The sequence below is a fragment of the Tamandua tetradactyla genome, chromosome 5 (genome assembly GCF_023851605.1).
Source record: "Tamandua tetradactyla isolate mTamTet1 chromosome 5, mTamTet1.pri, whole genome shotgun sequence".
In the NCBI taxonomy this organism is placed as follows: Eukaryota; Metazoa; Chordata; class Mammalia; order Pilosa; family Myrmecophagidae; genus Tamandua; species Tamandua tetradactyla.
Genome location: NC_135331.1, coordinates 182,219,951 through 182,240,976, shown reverse-complemented (window position 1 = coordinate 182,240,976; position 21,026 = coordinate 182,219,951). Strand labels below are relative to the sequence as shown.

Below are 21,026 nucleotides of genomic sequence, written 5' to 3'. Positions count from 1 at the left end.
AGCCTGTTTCTGCGTTTGGGGCAGTTCCAGCCTGTTTAATCCCGGTGCTGAGTCCAGAGGCAACAAAGCCTCCGTAGAAACAGCCGCAGAAGGCTCTATTTCATCCCCTTTCTTCCCTTCCAGCCAGCCCAATAGGCGATTTCCCCCCGATCAATTTCGCCTGAGCTGGTGGCCTATTTTAAGTAGTCAGAATTTGTTCATTAATGCCACTATTGGTGTTTGGTCAGACTCAGTCGCTGCTACTGTTGGAGACTCCCTCCTTTTCCTCCGGGAAGCTGCCTGTGGGGGAGGGGCGCCGGCCACTGGCCGCCATGGCTTGGAGAACTCGCTGCTCCGAGATTCGCAGCCTGTCCAGAGACTCGCAGTCGGTCCTGAAAGCCGCCTGTTAGGGAGGGGCGCCGGCTGCCGCGGCTTGGGGAAGTACACGCGGCTCAGGGAACTCATCGCTGCAGAGACTCACAGCCGGTCCAGCTGTTCCAGACTGGGGCAGGCCTTGCGTTTGGCCTCTGTCGTGACTCCGGGAGCTGCTCTGTATTGTTTCTGGTTATTTAGTAGTTGCTCTCGAGGACGAACTAAAATGCGTGCACCTTACCAAGCCGCCATCTTGGCCCCCCTCTGTTTTTTTTTTTTTAATAATGAAGCAAGATTGTATTTTTGATAAAAGATTAGCTTAAATGGATACAGAACTGCTGTGGAAGCTAAGTGTTTTCAAAATACATTCCTATCTGTAGAAATTACCTCTTAATAAAAGAGCAATTATGTATTAACAAAAGTATATATTTCCATTCAAGCAATAAAACAGGGATTTACAAGTGTAGTTTGAACCCCACAGGTGGCAGTTTTCCCTAAGTAGTACTTTTATTCAAACATAGAGCTTATACTAACAACTTGCTTTTTCCATTTTTTTAAAACTTTTTAAAATTGTATAATATATGATATATAAGGCAAAGAAAGAAGAAAGCAATAATTTTCAAACCTCTTTCCAATAAGTAACTTAAAGGAACGATCCCAGATTTTCTCATGAGCTGCCAGACCATCATCTCACATTTTCCCTTCTAGCTGCTCGAGAACATTGAAAGCTAAAAGAAATAAATATATATTTTTTAATCATTACAATTAACATTTGTTTTTCTTTTCTTTCTGAAAAATAACATATATACAAAAGAGTAATAAATTTCAAGGCATAACACAACAATTAGTTGTAGAACAGATTTCAGAGTTTGGTATGGGTTACAATTCCACAATTTTAGGTTTTTACTCCTAGCTGATCTAAGATTCTGGAGAAGAAAAGAAATATCAATTTAATGACTCAGCAGATATACTCACTTGTTAAACCCCACGTTCTCTGTATAACTCTATCATCACCTTTGATCTTTCTCTCACCCTTTAAGGGTATTTGCGCTATGTTTATTCTAACTTTTTAATGTTGGGAGGGGCTGTCATTAATATGGTATAGGGAGATGAAACTAGCTGATGTTCTAGAGAGGCTGACCTCTCTAGGTTTCAGAACTTATCTGGTCTGTGGATGTGTGTGGAGATTGTACATTTCTGTAAAATTACCCTAGTACATGGAACCTTTGTAGAATCTTATATATTGCCCTGCATGTCCTTAGGATTGGCCGGAATGATTTTGATTGGCGTTTGGCAAGTTATGATAGGTAGCAATGTCTAACTGAAGCTTGAATAAGAGTAACCTTCAAAGTAGCCTCTTGATTTTATTTGAACTCTCTCAGCCACTGATGCTTTATTGCACTTTTTTTCCCTTTTTGGTCAGGATGGCATTGTTGATCCTCTGGTGCCAGGGCTGGTCTCATCCCTGGGAGTCATCTCCCAGGGGTCCATGGATACTTTCATCCCTGGATGTCATGTCACATATAGTGGGGATGACAATGGTTTCACTTGCAGAGTTCAGCATAGAGAGAGTGAGGCCACATCTGAGCAACAAAAGATGTCCTCCAGAAGTAACTCTTAGGCATACCTGTTCTAGTTTGCTAGCTGTCAGAATGCAACACACCAGAGACAGATTGGTTTTTAATAAAAGGGGATTTATTTCATTAGTTCTTCAGAGGAAAGGCAGCTAACTTTCATCTGAGGTTCTTTCTTACGTGAGAAGGCACAGAACGATCTCTAGTGGCCTTCTCTCCAGGCCTCTGGGTTCCAACAACTTTCCCCGGGATGATTTCTTTCTGCATCTCCAAAGGCCTGGGCTGAGCTGCGAGTGCTGAGATGAGGTATGCTGAGCTGCTTGGTGTGTGCTACGTTTCACTCTCTCATTTAAGCACCTGCCAGTTATGTCAAACACCATTCATTGTAGCAGGCACGCCTCCTAGCTGACTGCAGATATAATCAGCAACAGCTGAGGTTCACATACCATTGGCTCCTGTCCACAGCAACAGAACTAGGTGCCTTCACCTGGCCAAGTTGACAACTGAATCTAACTACCACAATACCTATAGGTAGTCTAAGCGTCTCTGCTACCTACATAAGCTTCACAAGAGTAAGCCTCAAAATCAAGAGCTTGGCCTATTGATTTGGGTGTCCCTAATATATCAGTATCAGGTGTTTCTCTGGTGGTAAAGTTTGATACTTCCATATTTTTTCTCCTGTCCCTCAAGGGACTTTGCCAATACATTTTGATTATCTGCTTAATATGTTCTTGGATCTATCCAGGCATTACATGAAGCTGTATAGGATTCTTTTAGGCTGCCTGTGTTTCGATTGTTTAAATGAGCTATCCAGACAGTTTGGGTTAGATTATGTGCTACAGAAAATTTAGGTTCCAGACCAAATAAACCTTTCTTCCTTTGGTCTCAAAGGTTAGGTACAGTTCTAAAATATAAACAATGTCTTCCTTACCCTGAGTTCTGAATTACCTTAATGCTGACCTGTTCATCTGCATTCTTATCTCTAAATACCAGGTTATACATATATAAAGCAACTTCTCAAAATCCAGAAATACTAATTGCCACTCCAGACTGAATGTGACTGCTGTAAGAGCTTATAATCTAGGCCCCTGTTTCTAATCGTTTTCTAAAGGAGACCGTACAGTAATTGCTCTTTTGTTTCTGGCTTATTTTGCCTCAACCAATGTTCCATGGGTTCATTCATAGTGTTGCATGCTTCACGACTTCATTCCTTTTTTTAGCAGCACAATATTTGATCATATGTATACACCATCATTCGCCAATCTATTTCTCATTCAATGCATCCTTCAGCCACCTGCATTCATTAGGCATCATGTATAATGCCCGAAGTCCACAGTCCATCAGCTCTTTCAATTTTAGATAATTTCATTGTTCCCAAGAGAAAAATAACCAATCAATGCACCCTAGCCAAATAGGAAATCTAAACCTCCCCTTAACTCTTGTCCTTCCCCCAATATTTACCCCTGGTGTTGCTGTGGTACTGCTCTTGTTTTTCTGTTAAACATAGCCCATAGCACACAATAGCAGTTTTCCTGTTGTACCCTGAATTTAAAAATTCTCTGTATAAGAATCATGCCTTTGAAGTAGTTCATGCAGAAACTGATTTATATTTTTAGTGTTAATCAGTGGTATACAAAGTTTCAATTATGTTCACCTTCAATATGGTAATATTACTTATGGGCCCACTAGAGAACTGCCTTCACTTCTATCTATTCCCTTACATTTGAGTTCAACCTCATTAGCTAACCATTCACCCATCTCTAGTTTTTATATATCTCTAAGTTGCCTGTATTCTGTTTTATAAGCCTCTGATTTTACCTTTACCATGGTCATGAAATTAGTGTCATACCCTTTTGTGTCTGGCTTGTTTCACTCAGCATTATGTTCTCAAGGCTCATCCATCTTATCATGTGCTTCAGGATGTCATTTCATCTTACTGCTGTATAATATTCCATTGTATGTATATACCACATTTTGTTAATCTACTTGTCTGTTTATGGGCAGTTGGATTGTTTCCATTTTTTGGCGATTGTAAATAATGCTGTTGTGAACATCAGGGTGCAAATGTCTGTGGTTTCAACTCATGTATCAAGTAATGAATGCTATTGTCAGGTCATAGGGTAACTCTATATTTAGTTTCCTAAGGAACCACCAAACTATCTTCCATAGAGGCTGTACCATTATGCATTCCCTCCAGCAGTGCAGTTCTAGTTTGCTAGGTGCTGGAATGTGAAATACCAGAAACAGAATGGCTTTTAGCAGGGGGTGTTTATTAAATTGCAAGTTCACAGTTCTAAGGCCTGTGAAAATGTCCCAACTGAAGCAAGGCTATAGAAATGTCCAATCTGAGGCATCCAGGAAAAGACACCTTAGTTTGGGCCGATGATGTTCAGAATTTCTCTCTCAATTGAAAAGGCACAAGGTTGAGCATGGTGGCATCTGTTAGGTTTCTCTCCTGGCATCTGTTTCAACAGGTACCCCTGGGGGCATTTTCCTTCATTTCCAAAAGTCTCTATGTGGGCTCTGTAGCTCTTTCCAAAATGGTTCCTTCTTAAAGGGCTCCGGTAAGCAACCCCACCTTGAATGGGTGGAGACACACCTCCATGGAAAGCATCTAATGAAAAGCTACCACTTACAATTGGGTGAATCACAACTCACTTATTAAATCTAGTTACCAAATTCATCTGAAAGGAAATAATAATTAAAAATCTCCCGCCCAGCAATGCTGAATGAGGATTAAAAGTCATGGCTTTTCCGGGTCCACAAATTCAAACCAGCACAAGTGCATAAGTGTCTCAATTTCACCCCCACTGACATTTATAGTTTCCTGTATGTTTAGCAGCAACCATTCTTATAGGTGTGAGGTGCTATCTCATTGTAGTCTTGATCTGCGTTTTCCTTATAGCTAATGAAAATGAACATCTTTTCTTCATGTGCTTTTGAGCCATCTGTATTTGCTCTTCAGAGAAGTGCCTATTCTTTAGCCCATTTTATAATTGAGTTGTTCTTTTGTTGTTGAGTTGTAGGATTTCTTTATGTATACAGGATATCAAACCTTTGTCTGATGTGTGATTTCCAATATTTTTTCCCATTGAGTTGGCTACCTCTTCACCTTTTTGACAAAGTCTTTTGAGATGCAGAAGTATTTGATTTTGAGGAATTACCATTTATGTATTTTTTCTTTTGTTGCTTGTGCTTTGCATGTAAAATTTAGGGAGCTACCTCCTATTACTAGGTCTGGGAGATGTTTCCCTACGTTTCCTTCTAGAAGCTTTATGGTACTAGTTCTTATATTTATGTTTTTGATCCACTTTGAGTTAATTTTGTATGAGGTGTAAGGTAAGGGTCCTCTTTCATTCTTTTGGCTATTGATATCCAGTTCTCCCACGCCCATTTATTGAAAATACTTGTTTTGTCCCAGTCAGTGGATTTGGGGGCCTTGTCAAAAATCAGTTGACCATAGATTTGGTAATCTGTTTCTGCAGTCTCAATTTGATGAATTGTTTTTTTTCATGCAAGTACTATGCTGTTTTGACCACTGTGGCTTTATAATGAGTTTTAAAATCAGGAATTGTTAATTCTCTCACTTCATTCTTCTGTTTTTTAGAATGCTTTTAGCTTTTTGGAGTCTCTTTTCCTTCCAGATGAATTTGGTAACTAGCTTTTTGAAGTCTTCAGAGTAGGTTGTTGGAATTTTGATTGGTACTGCATTGAAACTGTGGATCAATTTGGGTAGAATTGACATCTTAACTATATTGAATCTTCGTATCCATGAGTAGGGAATATCTTCCTACCTATTTAGAACTTAATTGATTTCTTTTAGCAATGTTATGTAGTTTTCTGTGTACAAATCCCTTACATCTCTAGTTAAGTTCATTCCTAGGTGCTTGATTCTTATAGTTGCTTTTTTTTAAACATGGGCAAGCACCAGGAAATGAACCCGGGTCTCCAGCATGGCAGGCAAGCATTCTGCCACTGAGCCACCATGGCAACCTTAGTTGCTATGTTGAATGGAATTTTTTCCTTAACAGACTCCTCAGTTAGGCCATTGCTTATGTATAGGAACATTACTTATTTTTGCACATTAATTTTATATCCTGCTACTTTGCTTAATTTATTTATTACCTCAAGTGACTTTGTTGTAGATTTTTCAGGATTTTTCCAAGTATAGTATCATGTAATCTGCAAACAATGAAAGTTTTACTTCCTCCTTTCCAAATTAATGCCTTTTATTTCTTTTTTCCTGCCTGATTGCTCTAGCTAGGACTTCTAGTACAATGTTGAATAATAGTGCTGACAGAGGGCATCCTTGTCTGATTTCCGATCTTAGGGGGAAAGCTTTCAGTGTCTCTCCATTGAGTTCAGTGCTAGCTGTTGGTTTTTCATATATTCCCTTTGTCATGTTGAGGGAGTTTGATTACTATCTTTTGAAATGTTTTTATCGGAAAACAATGTTGAATTTTGTTGAATGCTTTTTCATCATCAATGGAGATGATTGTGTGATTTTTCCCTTTCGATTTGTTAATGTGCTACATTACATTAATTGATTTTCTTGCATTAAACCATCCTTGCATTTGTTGTATAAAACCTACTTGGTTGTGGTGTATAATTCTTTTAATGTGTTGTTGGATTTGAATTGCTTGTATTTTGTTGAGAATTTTTTGCATCTGTGTTCATTAGGGGAATTGGCCTGTAGTTTTCCTTTCTGACTGCATCTTTACCTGGCTTTGGTATTAAAATGGTGTTAACTTTATAAAATGAGTCAGGTAGTGTTTCTTTTTCCTCAGTTTTTTTTGAAAAGTTTGAGCAGGGTTCATGTTAGTTCTTTTTGGAAAGTTTCATAAAGAGATTTAGGAAAATTTAGGGCCAGATGGCTTCAAAGGAGAATCTTAGGAAAATTTTTGGTGACTGATTGAATCTATTTGTGATTGGTTTGTTGAGATCTTCTCTTTCTTCCTGTGTCAGTGTAGCTTGTTTGTGTCTTTCCAGAAATTTGTCCATTTTACCTAAGTTGTCTAGTTTGTTGGCATGTAGTTGTTCATAGTATCATCTTATGAATTTCTTTTATTTCTTCAGGGTCTGTGATAATATACCCTTCCCCTTCTCATTTCTGATTTTGTTAATTTGCATCCTCTCTCTCTTTTTCTTTGTTAGCCTTGTTAGTAGCCCATTGATTTTATTGATTTTCTCAAAGAACCAACTTTTGGTTTTATTGATTCTTTCTATTGTTCTTTTGTTCTCCCATTCATTTAACTCTGCTTTAATCTTTGTTGTTTCTCTTCTATTTGCTTTGGGTTTGGTTTGCTGTTCTTTCTCAAGTTCCTCTAGGTGAACCATTAAGTCCTTGATATTTGCTCTTTCGTGTTTTTTAATATGGGCATTATGTATCCTGTATTCCCTCTCAGAACAGCCTTTGCCACATCCCGTAAGTTCTGATATGTTGTATTCTCATACATTCTGATATGTTGTATTCTCATTTTCATTCATCTCCAGATAGCTATGGATTTCTTTAGCAATTTCTTCTTTGACCTGCTGGTTGTTTAAGTGTGTGCTATTTAATCTCCATGTATTTGTGAAAGTTCTCATTCTTTAGTGGTTATTGATATCCAGCTTCATTCATTCCATGGTGATCAGAAAAAGCACTATGAATAATTTCAGTGTTTTTAAATTTATAAGGACCTGTTTTGTGCCCCAGCATATGATCTGTGCAGGAGAATGTTCCATGAGCACTGAAGAAGAATGCACATCCCAGTGTTTTTTGAGGTATAATGACCTATATATGTCTTTTAGGTCTAAATTCATTTATCAAATTATTTGACTTCATTGTTTCCTTGTCGATCCTCTGTCTTGTTGTTCTTGCTTTAGAGGAGAGTGGTGTATTGAAGTCTGATACTATTATTGTTGAAACATTTATCACTCCCTTCAGCTTTACAAATGTCTGTCTCATACTTTGCAACTCCTTGATTGGGAGCATAAGCATTTCCCAATGTTTATCAGTAGAGCATGGTGGGAAGTGAATGGGGAGGCTGTGTGGATGTACGGAAGCTGGTACGCAGGTAGCATGTGGGTCGGCACATGGAGCGCTGTGTTGTGTGTATCAGGGTATAGGGTGGGTGCCATAGAGGTCAGGGCACGGGGTAAGGGGCAGTGTGGTGGTGTCTCCTTGTGCAGGGGGAATGGTCGAGAGGGCCCTGGATGCAGATGTGGGAGTGTGTAGGGGTGGGCACAGGTCACTGGGGTTGTGTGAGGTCGGTTGTCAGAGTGGGGGTAGTTGGCACCAGATGGGTGGTGCCCTTGCATAGTTATACAGGTGTGGAGGGGGTTGGAGCAGGTGGCCACAAGTGCAGGGTGGGGTTATGTAGCACAGATTTGCCCGTGAGCACCTGCCAAGTGTGGGATGGGGGCAAGTATGCCCATTTGTGAGACAGGGGATAGGAATACAGGGGTCAGGAAGTCAGTGCACAAATGTGTGGGTGTCCTGAAGTGGGGAGGATGTGCCTGTGTGTGTGTGTAGATCTGTGGGGCAGAGCCCTGTTGTGCAGTGATCTAGGAAGCAGGGCCCTTGTGCTTGCATGCACAGAGCTCAGGAGCAGCGGACCGGGGTTTTGCCTACATGAATTTGGGGCAGCTGCTCAAGTCAGCGCTTGCCCAGAGCTGTGGGGCATGACTGGGGGCTGTGCATGTTATCTGGAACGGCCATTAACTGACGTACTACATGTGTGCAGAACTCAGGGGGATGGGTTGGCGTTGCGTGACTGTGTGGGCTGGGGGTGGATGTTGCCTGGGTTTGGAGATAAGTATCTGCAGCCTTTATGTATTGGTGACCATCTGCAGGGTCCAGGGAACAGAGGTGGGTCTCAGGAGGGGTGGGTGAGACTGCGCTTGCACAGGAGAGGTTTGTTGGGCTGGTGCATGCATGTGAGCACTTGTTTTGGGGGTCTGGGGCGAGTATGCATGGAGGGGGTGGCAGTTAGCAGGGCAGGGATACTTGGAGCTTGAGGAGGGGGGTAGATGACGGGGTTCAGGTATGTGGGGTATGAGGTGAGTCACTCGTGAGGGTAGCACATTCAAGGCATGTAGCTTGGCTTAATTCCTAGTCCCTGTCTTCCCATCCATGCACTCCTGAGGGCTCTAGCCTTCCGTTTGGAAAGGGGTGTGTTAGGCTGTTTGTACCAGCCAGATAGTCTCCGGTTCTTTGCATCTCAGTTCTTCAGCTTTTGAAACCAGAGCTGCCGTATGTGTGCAGAGACTCTCCCAGGTCACTTACACCCTGGAATCGCCATCTCAGTTGGCTTTGCATCCCTTCTCTAGCTGTTCCTCGGAACAGGGGTGAACTGACCCGCCCTATTCTGCTATCTTCTCAGAACTCCTAGCTTTTTTTAGTTTTAGTTTTCTCTAGCATAGGTAATAAATGCCAAAATAACCCAAATAATTGACCTGGTATGGAGGTATTCTGTAGTCATAGAACTCTTTTTCTTGGTAAATACGTTGCACAAAACACGCAAACATAGGGCTTTTAACCATTCACAATTCAGTGGTTAAAGGGCAAAGTTAAGGAGACCAGATGAGTTTGTGAAGTACTATACCTTCATATTTATTGTATTTTTGCCTCACTTTACTTTTTGCTAACAAAAAAAAAAAACTCCCAAAACCCTCGTAAACACTAAAAATTTAATTAAAAAAGTTTTCTTCACCTTTGGAAAAGGTATCTTATTCATTTTTTAGATGGGAAAATGCCAACATTTTATACCAAATGGTATAAAAATATCAGCTGAGTTTTTGGTGGTGGTGGCTGAACAGGGTGGCTCCTCCCTGTTCTGTTGTAGGGCCACAAACCTTCACCAAGCAGAAAGTCTTAGAAAAAGCTAGCAAGAGGATGGATTTTGACTCCTAATTATATTATTTATGCTTATTTTCTATTTAAAGTAGTCTTTGCTGACTGGGAAGTCTGGCCTACCAAGACCAGAGTCAGTCGGAGATGTTTGTTTGAAGGGGGTAAGTTGGTAGACCAAGATGTGGCCAGTAAGATCTCACTTGGCTGGCAGTCCTGGGTGGAGAAGTTGAAATGTAATTCACAGAGCCCAGGCTTGTGTGTGGTGGGAAGGGGATAAGGCACAAGTGGCAAGCTGGGGACTTGGGACCCATACCTCAGTGTTCAGCTTCATTCTCTTCTAAGTGTTTCCCCAGTGGTCACATTCTCTGTAGTCTTGGAGGCCTCCTTTTTTTTTTTCCCCCTCTTTCGTGGTTTTCTTACTTGCAGAACTCTGGAGGAGAGCCTTTAGCTCTGCATCCTGGACTTCTCAAGACTTCTAGGGTTCAAGATTCCAAGGGGCCACTGGTTATCCATATGGAACCATTGGGCATGAACAGAATTATAATTTTAAATCATGCAAAAAGTTCACCCTCCTTCTCATAGAGAACAATAAATGGTTGTAGCAGTTCATGTTTGGGGCACTCCACCATACCCATCTGGTCCGCCTTCTCAACCTCAGATTCTCTTAAAGTAAATGGCATGGCATCAAAACAACTTTCCATCTCACTAGAGAAGTCATGTGAAGTTTTCAGTTTCAACCTTTATTGTTTAGAGGGATCTTGTTTGTGATTGGTGGTTCTCTGTACTGCATCTTTGGCCTTGCCCTCTCCTGACCTGAGAAGAACATCCAGGGCACATACTTTTTGAACCTCAAATTCAGCTTTTTTGTGGTCCTTCTTCTCTTGATCTCTAGGTTCTGGATAATGGTTTTCTCTCTATCGATGACATGCTGCTTTAATCGGTGTGACAGTAAACCTTATTATTGGTATGTGTGCCTGTTTGAAGCTATTATGTATGCCAGAAAAGCCTTGTCCTTTAATCCTCATTCAGTATTGCTAAGTGGAATCTTTCTGATTGTTTTCATGGAGATATAACCCACCCAATTATGGGTGGTACCTTTGATTAGATGGTTTACATGGAGATGTGTCTCTTCCCATTCAAGATGGGGTTGCTTACTGGATCCCTTTAAGAGGGAACCATTTTGGATAAAGCTTAAGAGCCACCAGAACAAACAGAGCCCATGCAGACAGAGACCTTTGTAGCAGAAGGAAAATGCCCCTGGGGAAGCCTTATGAAATAAGGAAAGGAAGCTAGCAGACATTGCCATGTGCCCTCACAGCTAAGAGAAACTCTGAACATCATCAGCCTTCTTGAACCAAGGTATCTTACCTCAGATGCCTTAATTTGGACATTTTTATAGCCTTCCCTTAATTTGGGCATTTTCATGGCCTTAGAACTGTAAACTTGCAACTTAATAAATTCCCCTTTTTAAAAGTCGTTCCATTACTGGTATATTGCATTCTGGTAGCTTACAAACTAAAACAGCATGCCATCAGATGAGTGTACAATTTTGTTCCAAGCTTCTGTCACTTGTCCATTTTGATTTCCAGGTTTGAGTAGGTCTCAGCACAAAAGTGAACTTCCTTAATGATATTTGTTTTCTGTATTGTTACTAGGTCCCTTAGCTGCATTGACCAGAAAAGTATGAGCCATATTAGTGATGAAACCATCCGTATAGACCCCAAGGTCAATTTTTACTAAGTCACCATTTTTGAGAATATGGTCCTGGTCGCTCTTCAAATGGCAGGAGTGACATTCACAGTTATAACTGAAATGCTGGTGGGAAATACCTTTCTTCATTTCCTTTTTTTTCTTGAAGATTTTTCCTGTTTTTCCCATAATCATGGCATCACCTTTCTCATACAGGCTTAGTACCGACACATCTGAGCTGGATTCTTCCACCAAAGAAGCTAGCAGTGTCACCCCCTATCTTATACTTGGTCATGACCAGGTCCTTGGTGATGGTTTGCTCCTGCTGTTTGTCCTTACCCAGCGTCTTCCCACTACCACTACTGCAGTCTTGATGCCCCTGAGTCGCCTCTTCTGCCTCCCTTCAGCCAGAGCCCCCTCAATCCATAGGCAGAGAGTGAGAGAAAGCGTGCACAAGCAAGGGAGCTGGTGGGTGAGAGGATGTATAAGAACATTTTAAGTTTGTTTTGACTTTCATTACTATAATTTAAGCCAAAGTAGTTTTATCATACCTAAAATATTAGATGTAATCCCTTAAAATCTAATATATAGTCTATATATAGAAGCTTCCTTCATTGTCTCACATATGTCTTTTGCTATTGTTGGTCAAGCCAGCCTCACATATTGTATTTGGTGGTTATGCTCTTTTAAGTCCCTTATATTCTAAAGCCATGCACCCTCCCCTTTTTTCCATGCTATTAATTTTTTGAAGGAACTTGTAGTTGACCTATAAAATGTTCCACTTCTGAATTTGACTGATGGCTCCCTTGTGGAATTGTTGAATAATTCTCATATACACTGTAATACCGATGAACTGATGGTTAGCTCTTGAAGTTTGATTAGATTAGGATTTAATTGTTTTGGCAAGAGTTGTGTATTTCCTGCTGTGTCATATCATGAAGCACATAATATGTGGCTCTCCTTCTTTTAATGATGTTAAGACTGATCAGTGGTTTCATTTGTTTTCAGTCTAGTTCCTCCGTTATGAACTTTCCCTTTCATTTATTGGTTTTAGATCGTTTGATGATTGCTGCATTCATTCACTGTTTCTTTAGGAGATGTGAAGCGCAATTCTAATTTTGTCATTCTTTTTGGTATTAATTCTTTTATAAAGAAAAAACTTTCTCTGTTCAACTTCTTGTATAACCCTGAAATATCAAAATAAATACTGACTCTCCATTTATTTATAAATATTCAGAGTGCTGAATTGTTGCTCTCTTGATCTCCAGTAGGAAAGGTGTTTTTCTGAAATTAAATTCATTCATTATGGACTTCTTGTTTTCACATGTATGTTTCAATCCAATGCAGTCATTATTGCTTTATTGTTCATGATAGTATTCCTTCTTTGACTACTGATTCCTTTTGGCAGGCACAGATCAGTGTTTGAATCAGCCATTTCTTCAAAGAGTCCTTATTCCATTTAGTAGGAAGTGATATTTAGAAACTATAATCTGGACACTAGGAATGTTCAGTGTTAAGGGTTGTCATATTTTCTAGGCTTTTGATGTACAGTCAAGGGGAATAAATAGTTTCTTAAGAAAAATGTTTTGTCATGAATTGTATTATGGTTAATCTTATTTGAATATATGCTTGTATTTCTTTTCTCTTTTACTGAAAGGCTTGATTCCTAATCACATGAACAGAACTACTTATTTTTTTTATTGTATAATGTACATATAATAATCTAAAAATATATCAGTGAATACAGACTGACACATTTTTTTTCAGGTATTTTTGTCCAAAGAATATATGTCACTGAGATTTACTGACAAAATCTTTGTTTTAAATTCATTCAAAGTATGTAAATCTCTTCTTAGTCTGATTAAATCACTAACTTGATTAGTTTTCTCGTAAGGTTTTAAACTTAGGGAAATTATTTTGCTTTTATCTTTTTGTCTTAATTTTGTCGTTTAAATTATGGGCAACAACCATGCATTACCAATATATAACCAGGCACAGTCACAGAATGTACTTCCATCTTAATCCCCTCTACTCTCTCTCCTTATAGGTTATACTGGTCCATATGGCAGTGACTAGCCACATACATTTATTTAAATTTGAGTTTAAATTAATTTAAATAAAATAAAATAAAAAATTAATTTCCTTAGAGTACTAGCCACAATTAAAGTTTTCCAATGTCCAACAGCTACTTGTCTAGTTTCTAGCACATTGGACAGCACAGATAAAGAGCATTTCCATTATTGCAGGAAGTTCTATTGTACAGTGCTGCTTTATAGGTAAGAATTTTTATTAGTGTTTGTATACTTTCAATGTTCCTTTAAAAAATAATAAGTATGTGGAGTGGTATGATGGTGGCTCAGTGGCAGAATTCTCACCTGCCATGCCAGAGACCTGAGTTTGATTCCTGGTGCCTGCCCATGTAAAAAAAAAAAAAAAAGATGTTTGTGGAATCTTGAATAGGCCATGAGATCTTGTTGGTTTATATAGGTTAGTTTGATGCCCTATATATCCCAGAGTAATGTAGGCAGTGAATAAAGAAGTAGTTGCAAGGTCTGCTTAGAGAGCTGGGGAGAAAGGAGGAAATACTTATCTTCCCTTTTTGGAGAATTTCTGATATTTTGCAAGCAGTAGGGACAACCAAATCAGTAGACTGAGTCCTTGATCTTGGGGTTCGCCTCTATGAAACTTCTTCCTGCAAAGAATAGGCTAAACCTACTTAAAATTAGGTATAAGAATCACCCCTAGAGAACCTCTTTTGCTGCTCAAATGTGGCCTCCCTAAGCCAACTTTGTGGGTGAACTCACTACCCTCCCCACAATGGGACGTGACTCCCAGGGTGTAAATCTCCCTAGCATCATGGTACAGAAATCCTGGGATGAGCTGGGACCCAGCATCAAGAGATTGAGAAAGCCTTCTCGACCAAAAGGGGGAAGAGAGAAATGAGAAAAAACAAAGTTTCAGTGCCTGAGAGATTTCAAACAGAGTTAAGAGTTATCCTAGAAGTTACTTTATGCATTATATAGATATCCCTTTTTAGTTTACAGTGTATTCAAGTGGCTAGAGGGAAGTACCTGAAACTGTTGAACTGTGTTTCAGTAGCCTTGATTCTTGAAGATGATTGTATGAAGATATAACTCTTCCAGTGTGACTGTGGGATTGTGAAAACCTTGTGTCTGTTTCTCCTTTTATCCAGGTTATGAGTAAATAACAGATGAGTGAAAAAATATGGATAAAAAATGATAGGGGAGACAAAGGGTAAAATAAATTGGTTAGATAGAAATACTAGTGGTCAATGAGTGGAAGGAGTAAGGGGTATGGTATATATGAGTTTTTTCTTTTTTCTTTTTATTTATTTTTCTGAGTGATGCAGACGTCCTAAAAAAATGATCGTGGTGATGAATACACAACTATATAATTTTATTGTGAGCCATTGATTGTACACCATGTATGGAATGTCTGTGTGTGAAGATTTATCAATAAAAATATTTTAAAAAGTATGTATGAATAGATTTTTTTCTCCCCCATCCCCAGATTTAAGCAGAGGATTGCATGCTATGAATACTGTTCTGCTCTCTACAATTTTTTCTCTTTATTTTACACTGTATCTTAGAGAATACTCCATAGCAGTATATAAAACTCTTCCTCATTTTTTTTAAATGCAAATTCATTGAGATATATTATGTATTCATATACCATATAATCATTCAAATTGTACAGTCGTTGGTCCACATCATCATCATATAGTTGTTCATTTGTCATCAAAGTTGATTTTTGAACATTTTCATTACTCCCCTCCAAAAAAGAATAAAAGTAAAGATAAAAGTGTAAAGGAACACCTAAAACATCCCATACCCTCCTCCTCTCCATTATTCATTTATTTTTTTGTCTTTTATTTTCCTTACTCATCTGTCCATTCATTGGATAAAGGGAGTATCTAGTCACAAGGTTTTCACAATCAAATGGTCACAACCTTAAAGTTCTGTAGTTTTTCAGTCATCTTCAAGAATCAGGTTATTGGATTACAGTTCAAGAGCTTCAGGTATTTCCCTCCAGCTACTGCAATACACCAAAAACTGAAAGTGGTTATCTATATACTGCATAAGGATAACCTTGAGAATGATCTCTTGGCTCTATTTGAAATCTCTCAGCTTCTGAAACTTTACCTTGCTTCATTTCTCTTCCCCATCTTAGTCAAGAAGCCTTCCTCATTCTCCTATGATGCTTCATTCTTTTTTATAGTTGCGTCGTACTCCATTTTCTGTATCTATAGAGTTTAATCAGTCAGTCTCCTATTAATGGACACTTCGGTTCTGTCAAGTGTTTTGCTGTTATAAATGAAGCAAAAATTAATATCTTTGGTTTAAATTATGCTGTATTTGCCAGTATCTGTATTTGTTTTGTATTGTTGCATAACAAATTGCTACAAAATTAGCAGTTTATAACAAATCCTGCTTATTAGCTCATAGTTCTGTAGATCAGAAATCTGACTTGATATTTTTGGTTTCTCAGCTCAGATTTACAAGGCTGAAATCAAGATATCACCTGGACTGGGTGCTTGCCTGGCAGCTACTTCCAGACTCATTCCCGATGACAGAATTCGTTGCCTTAAAGTTTTAGTATTGAAGTATCTGGCTTCTTCCTGGCTGTTTACCAGAGACTACTCCCAGTTCCTAGTCTTTGCCCTGTGGCCTTATTTATTTCAGCAATGGAAAGCCTCAAATCCTTCCAGTACTTTTAATCTCTCTGACTAGCTGAAGAAAGCACTTTGCTTTTATAAATCTCATGGGATTAGGTCAGGTGCAACTCAATAATCTATTTTAGGTCAACTGATTGAATAGTAACTGCAATTGCATCTGCAAAATCCTTTCACAGCAGTGCCCGTATTAATGTACAGTGCCTGGGAATTTGGGGAGCCATTTTAGAATTCTGTTTACCACTGTGTCTTTGGGATAGATTCCTAAAAGTCGTACCACTGGGTTGAAAAGTAAATTCTTATGTAATTTTGGAATATTTGCTAAATTTCCCCTCATACAGAATAATCCTTTTGCATTCCCACTTAAATATTATAGTGCTTGCTTCATGGCAGCTTTACTAAGGAGGCTGTGTGGTCAGAGGTTTAAATTTTTCTGTATGATACACAAGAATTGTTCATTTATATTTTTCTGATCATCAACAGAATGTCTTTTCATATGTTTATGGCCATTGGTGTTTATCTTCTATTGTGTCTTTTCATATATTTTTGCCTATTCTTCTATTGTTATTTCTCTTCTCAATTTTAAGAATTCTGTAGATTTCTTATTTTTTATGGAGTCTCTACCAAAATGCTACCCCTCATCCCAAGAATAACGATTAAGGGTGTTAAATTAAGAGTGGATAACACAAAATATTGTTTCCCCAAACCATATGCAACTTTCAGTTGATTTTCAGTTTCTGTTACTTAACTTTCCGTCATATTATACGTGGTATATTAGGTAGGATCCTTTTGATTATTGGAGAAATTAAATTGGAAATTTTAGGCCAAGAGGAAATTTATTGAGCTGCATAACTAACTTGCAGAAAAAGCAGGGGTGTCTATTAACAGGGCTGCGAATGTCGTCAGGCCCATGTCTGTCTCTCCTTTTATCCATCCTCTACCTGTCCTCCCTCACTCCTCCTTAATCTCCCTCATTCCTTTTCTCCCTCTCTTTCTCCTTCTTTCCTTCATTTCTTTCTCTTCTATTCTTGCGTCCCATCTTGACTTCATTGAGAAGCAAGCGTAGTGTAATATTTAAGGGTTTGCATTCTCAGCCCAATTGCCTGAATTAGATTCTTGGTTCCAGCACTTATTAGCTAGCTGTATGACCTTGGGCAAGTTAGACTAGTTTTCTCTTCTGTTAAAAGGTAGTATAGTGTATTTTAGGGTCGTTATGAGGATTAAATGTATTGAATTAACTGAAATGTAAAATATGTTACTACCTGGCAGGTAATAAGTGCTATGTAATTGTTTACTATTATAATAATATTCTTATCTTTAGCAGTATTTTCTTCTCCAGATAGCATTCTCACAGCATGTGACTCTTTGCTACTTTATGCTGATATATTTACCCTCTTCACTTGTATTAGTTTCAAATTACCACAAACTGAGTGGCTTAAAACAACAACAATGTATTCTCTTACGTTTCTGGAGGACAAAAATCTGAAAACAAGGTGTTGACAGAGCTGTGCTCTCTCCAAAGTTTCTTGGGGTGGTTCTGTTCTTTGCCCCTTCCAACTTCTGGTGACTCCAGTCTCTGACTCCATCTTCACGTGGCCTTCTCTTCTTCTCTGTCTTACTTCTCTTCTCTGCCTTAATTTTCCCGCTGCTGTTTTCTTGACACTTGTGGGATTTTAAGGTCTCTCACAGATAATCTTATGTTGAGATCCTTAATTTAAATACATCTACAAAGACCCCCTTTCCAAATAGGTCACACTCACAGGTTCCACAATTAGGATGTGGGCATATCTTTTAGAGGGCCACCCTTCAATCTAATGTAACACTTAGCGGAAGAGTGGTTTTTCCTCCTACTATTCCAGTTTGAAAAATCCCGAGGATCTTCACTGGTTTGTTCGTGGCCTAACTAATTTCACAGTTTTCCTACAAGTGCAGGTACAGGGATAATGGGGGCATTATCATTGGCATCCCCTATGTTTCACCCTTCATTTGGCTGTTTCTTAAGAAAAAGGGGCCAAATAGCAAAGACATGCCTGTTGCATGAATTATAAACAGAGGAGGCACTCACATGTATATCTATCTATTTATATAGATTAGTGTTCTTTATGTTTCCAAACTGGGGGTCAGTCTGGCCTAGTAGGTTATTAAACGTATTCTCCAGCTGGGCAGTATCTTTCGAGAAGACACAAGGTTTCATGCTACTTTTTGTGAGTCTCAGGCCTTACTTGCATAAGCCCATTGCTGGGAAGTTTCTTCTTGATTTAGGAAGCCAATTGCCTTGTTGATATGCATTGCAGAGTTCGGAAACTGAAGCTCTCCATAAGGCAGACTTCCCAGGAGTTTCGTTTTCTTCCCTAAGTGGTGATCCATCGATGTAATCCTCTTTGAAGAAAAAATTATTTACTGCAACATTTGTTCTCTGAAAATGCATTATCATTGATAGATTGCTGCAATCTACTCCCCCATTAGCTTGTTGGTTATACATTCTCTATCTTTTTATTTCTGCAGTATCTAGTACTTAGATTTGAACGTGGGCTTTAGAGTCACAAAGTGTCACTCAATATTGAATAGTCTAAGTTAAGTATTATATTCAGATAGGTGTGCAAAATTCAGTCACCTATATTTTACCTTTCTAATGATGAAAAAGTCTTTAATGATCCTTTCAGAAACTACTATGAGTACAGTCTATTGGCAGCCTCTCTCAGGTATAGGAAGATCAGTGATATATAGTCAATTTTAGAATATTCTGTGAAGAGTAACTGTTGTAAAAATAATGACAATAATTATTCATTGCTCAAAAATTATAGTTATTAAGCAGTAAAAAGTCCAGTTATTTGAAGAACTATGTAGCAAACAAGTCTTCCCATTATCTACTATAAAACCTACTAGGCAAGTTGGAGCTCTTGTGATTGTGACTTCACCTGTATAGCTTAACTGCCAGAGTAGAGAGATGAGGGAAGAGAGAGAGAGAGAAAAGAAAAGAGAAAGTGGGAAAGGGGTGCAGTTATTGAGAATATGAATTAGAATATACAGGGGAATATGAATATGAGTTACTTTTACCCAGGTTTTATATAATGTTTGAAATAAGGACTATCCAGCTAAGATGCAAACAAGAATGACAGATCATTTTTAACAGATAGTAATCTTTTTTATTCTTCATTGTTAGGCAATTTATTTAATATTTGTGTTTTGTAAACTCTTGTGCTAGTATTGTTTTTACATTTTTGCAAGTTATCTATAGAATGATGTTCTAGTTTGCTAGCTGCGGGAATGCAACACACCAGAGGCAGATTGACTTTTAATAAAAGGGGATTTATTTCATTAGTTTTTCAGAGGAAAGACAGCTAACTTTCAGCTGAGGTCCTTCCTTATGTGGGAAGGCACAGGGCAATCTCTGCTGGCCTTCTTTCCAAGCCTTTGGGTTCCAACAACTTTCCCGGGGTGATTCCTTTCTGCATGTCCAAAGGCCTGGGCTGAGCTGCGAGTGCTGAGATGAGGTATGCTGAGCTGCTTGGACTGCGCTACCTTGAGCTTCCTCATTTAAGCATCAGCGGGTTAACTCAGACATCATTGATTGCAGCAGGCACGCCTCCTAGCTGACTGCAGATATAATCAGGAACAGATGAGGTTCACTTGCCATCGGCTCATGTCCGCAGCAATATAACTAGGCATCTTCACCTGGCCAATTTGACAACTGAATCTAACTACCACAAATGGTAATGTAGGATTCCTGTTTTGAATATAAGTTTTACTAGCTAAATTTGAAACACAAAAATCTAGTTTCTCTATATTTTGATTAGTATTTTCCAACAGTAATTTTGAGTTATTCATTATTTCCTTTTCCTAAAAAACTCATTCCTTTGCCCTTTAATGTGGTGATACAGTGTTTTTTACCATTATCCACATAGCCTCAGTAAATATTACCTGACTTTACTCCCTAGGAAAAACTTCCTCCTTTTGCCCTGGTGGTCACAGAAATATCTTGGATTTAAACTCCAAGAATTTAGCAAATTTCTTAGTCAGGAAAATGAACAATGTCAGAGCCAGTTTGTATATGCCTTAGCCACTCGTGTGTTGATGGACATTTTGGCTGTTTCCATCTCTTGGCAATTGTAAATAATGCTGCTATAAACATTGGTGTGCAAATGTCTGTTTGTGTTCTTGCCCTCATGTCCTCTGAGTAGATACCTAGCTATGGTTTTGCCAAATTATATGGAAGTTCTATACTTAGCTTCCTGAGGAACCCCCACATTGATTCCACAGTGGTTGTACCATTTGACATTCCCACCAATAGTGGATAAGTGTGCCTCTTTCTCCACATCCTCTCCAGGACTTGTCGTTTTCTGCTTTATTGATAATGGCCATTCTGGTGGGTGTGAGGTGATATCTCCTTATGGTTTTGATTTGCATTTCCCTAATAGCCAGGGAAGTTGAGTATCTTTTCATGTGCCTTTTGGCCATTTGTATTTTATCTTCTGAAAAGTGTCTGTTCATATCTTTTGCTCATTTTGTAATTGGATTGTGTCTTTTTGTTGTTGAGTCGAACAATCTCTTTATATATTCTGGATACTAGACCTTTAGCTGATATATCATTTCCAAATATTGTTTCCCATTGTAATAAGCTGTCTTTTTACTTTCTTGATGAAGTTCTTTGATGCACTAAAGTTTTTAATTTTGAGGAGTTTATTTCTTTCTTCAGTGCTCGTGCTTTGGATGTAAGGTCTAGGAAACTGCCTCCTATTATAAGATTAATAAGATATTTCCCTGCATTTTCTTCTAAAAGTTTTATGGTCTTAGATCTAATGTTTAGGTCTTTGATCCATTTTGAGTTAATTTTGTATAGGGTGTGAGATATGGATCCTCTTTCATTCTTTTGCATGTGGATATC

The 21,026-nt window shown here is 38.8% G+C and overlaps 1 protein-coding gene and 1 pseudogene across 5 annotated transcripts in view; one reads left to right on the top strand and one right to left on the bottom strand.

Moving 5' to 3' along the window:
• Positions 1 to 21,026, top strand: part of TBC1D32 (TBC1 domain family member 32) — a 325,899-nt gene that overhangs the window by 156,347 nt on the left and 148,526 nt on the right. The gene's annotated exons all lie outside the window — the stretch shown is intronic.
• LOC143682915 (proliferation-associated protein 2G4-like) lies at positions 9,842 to 11,785 on the bottom strand (annotated as a pseudogene).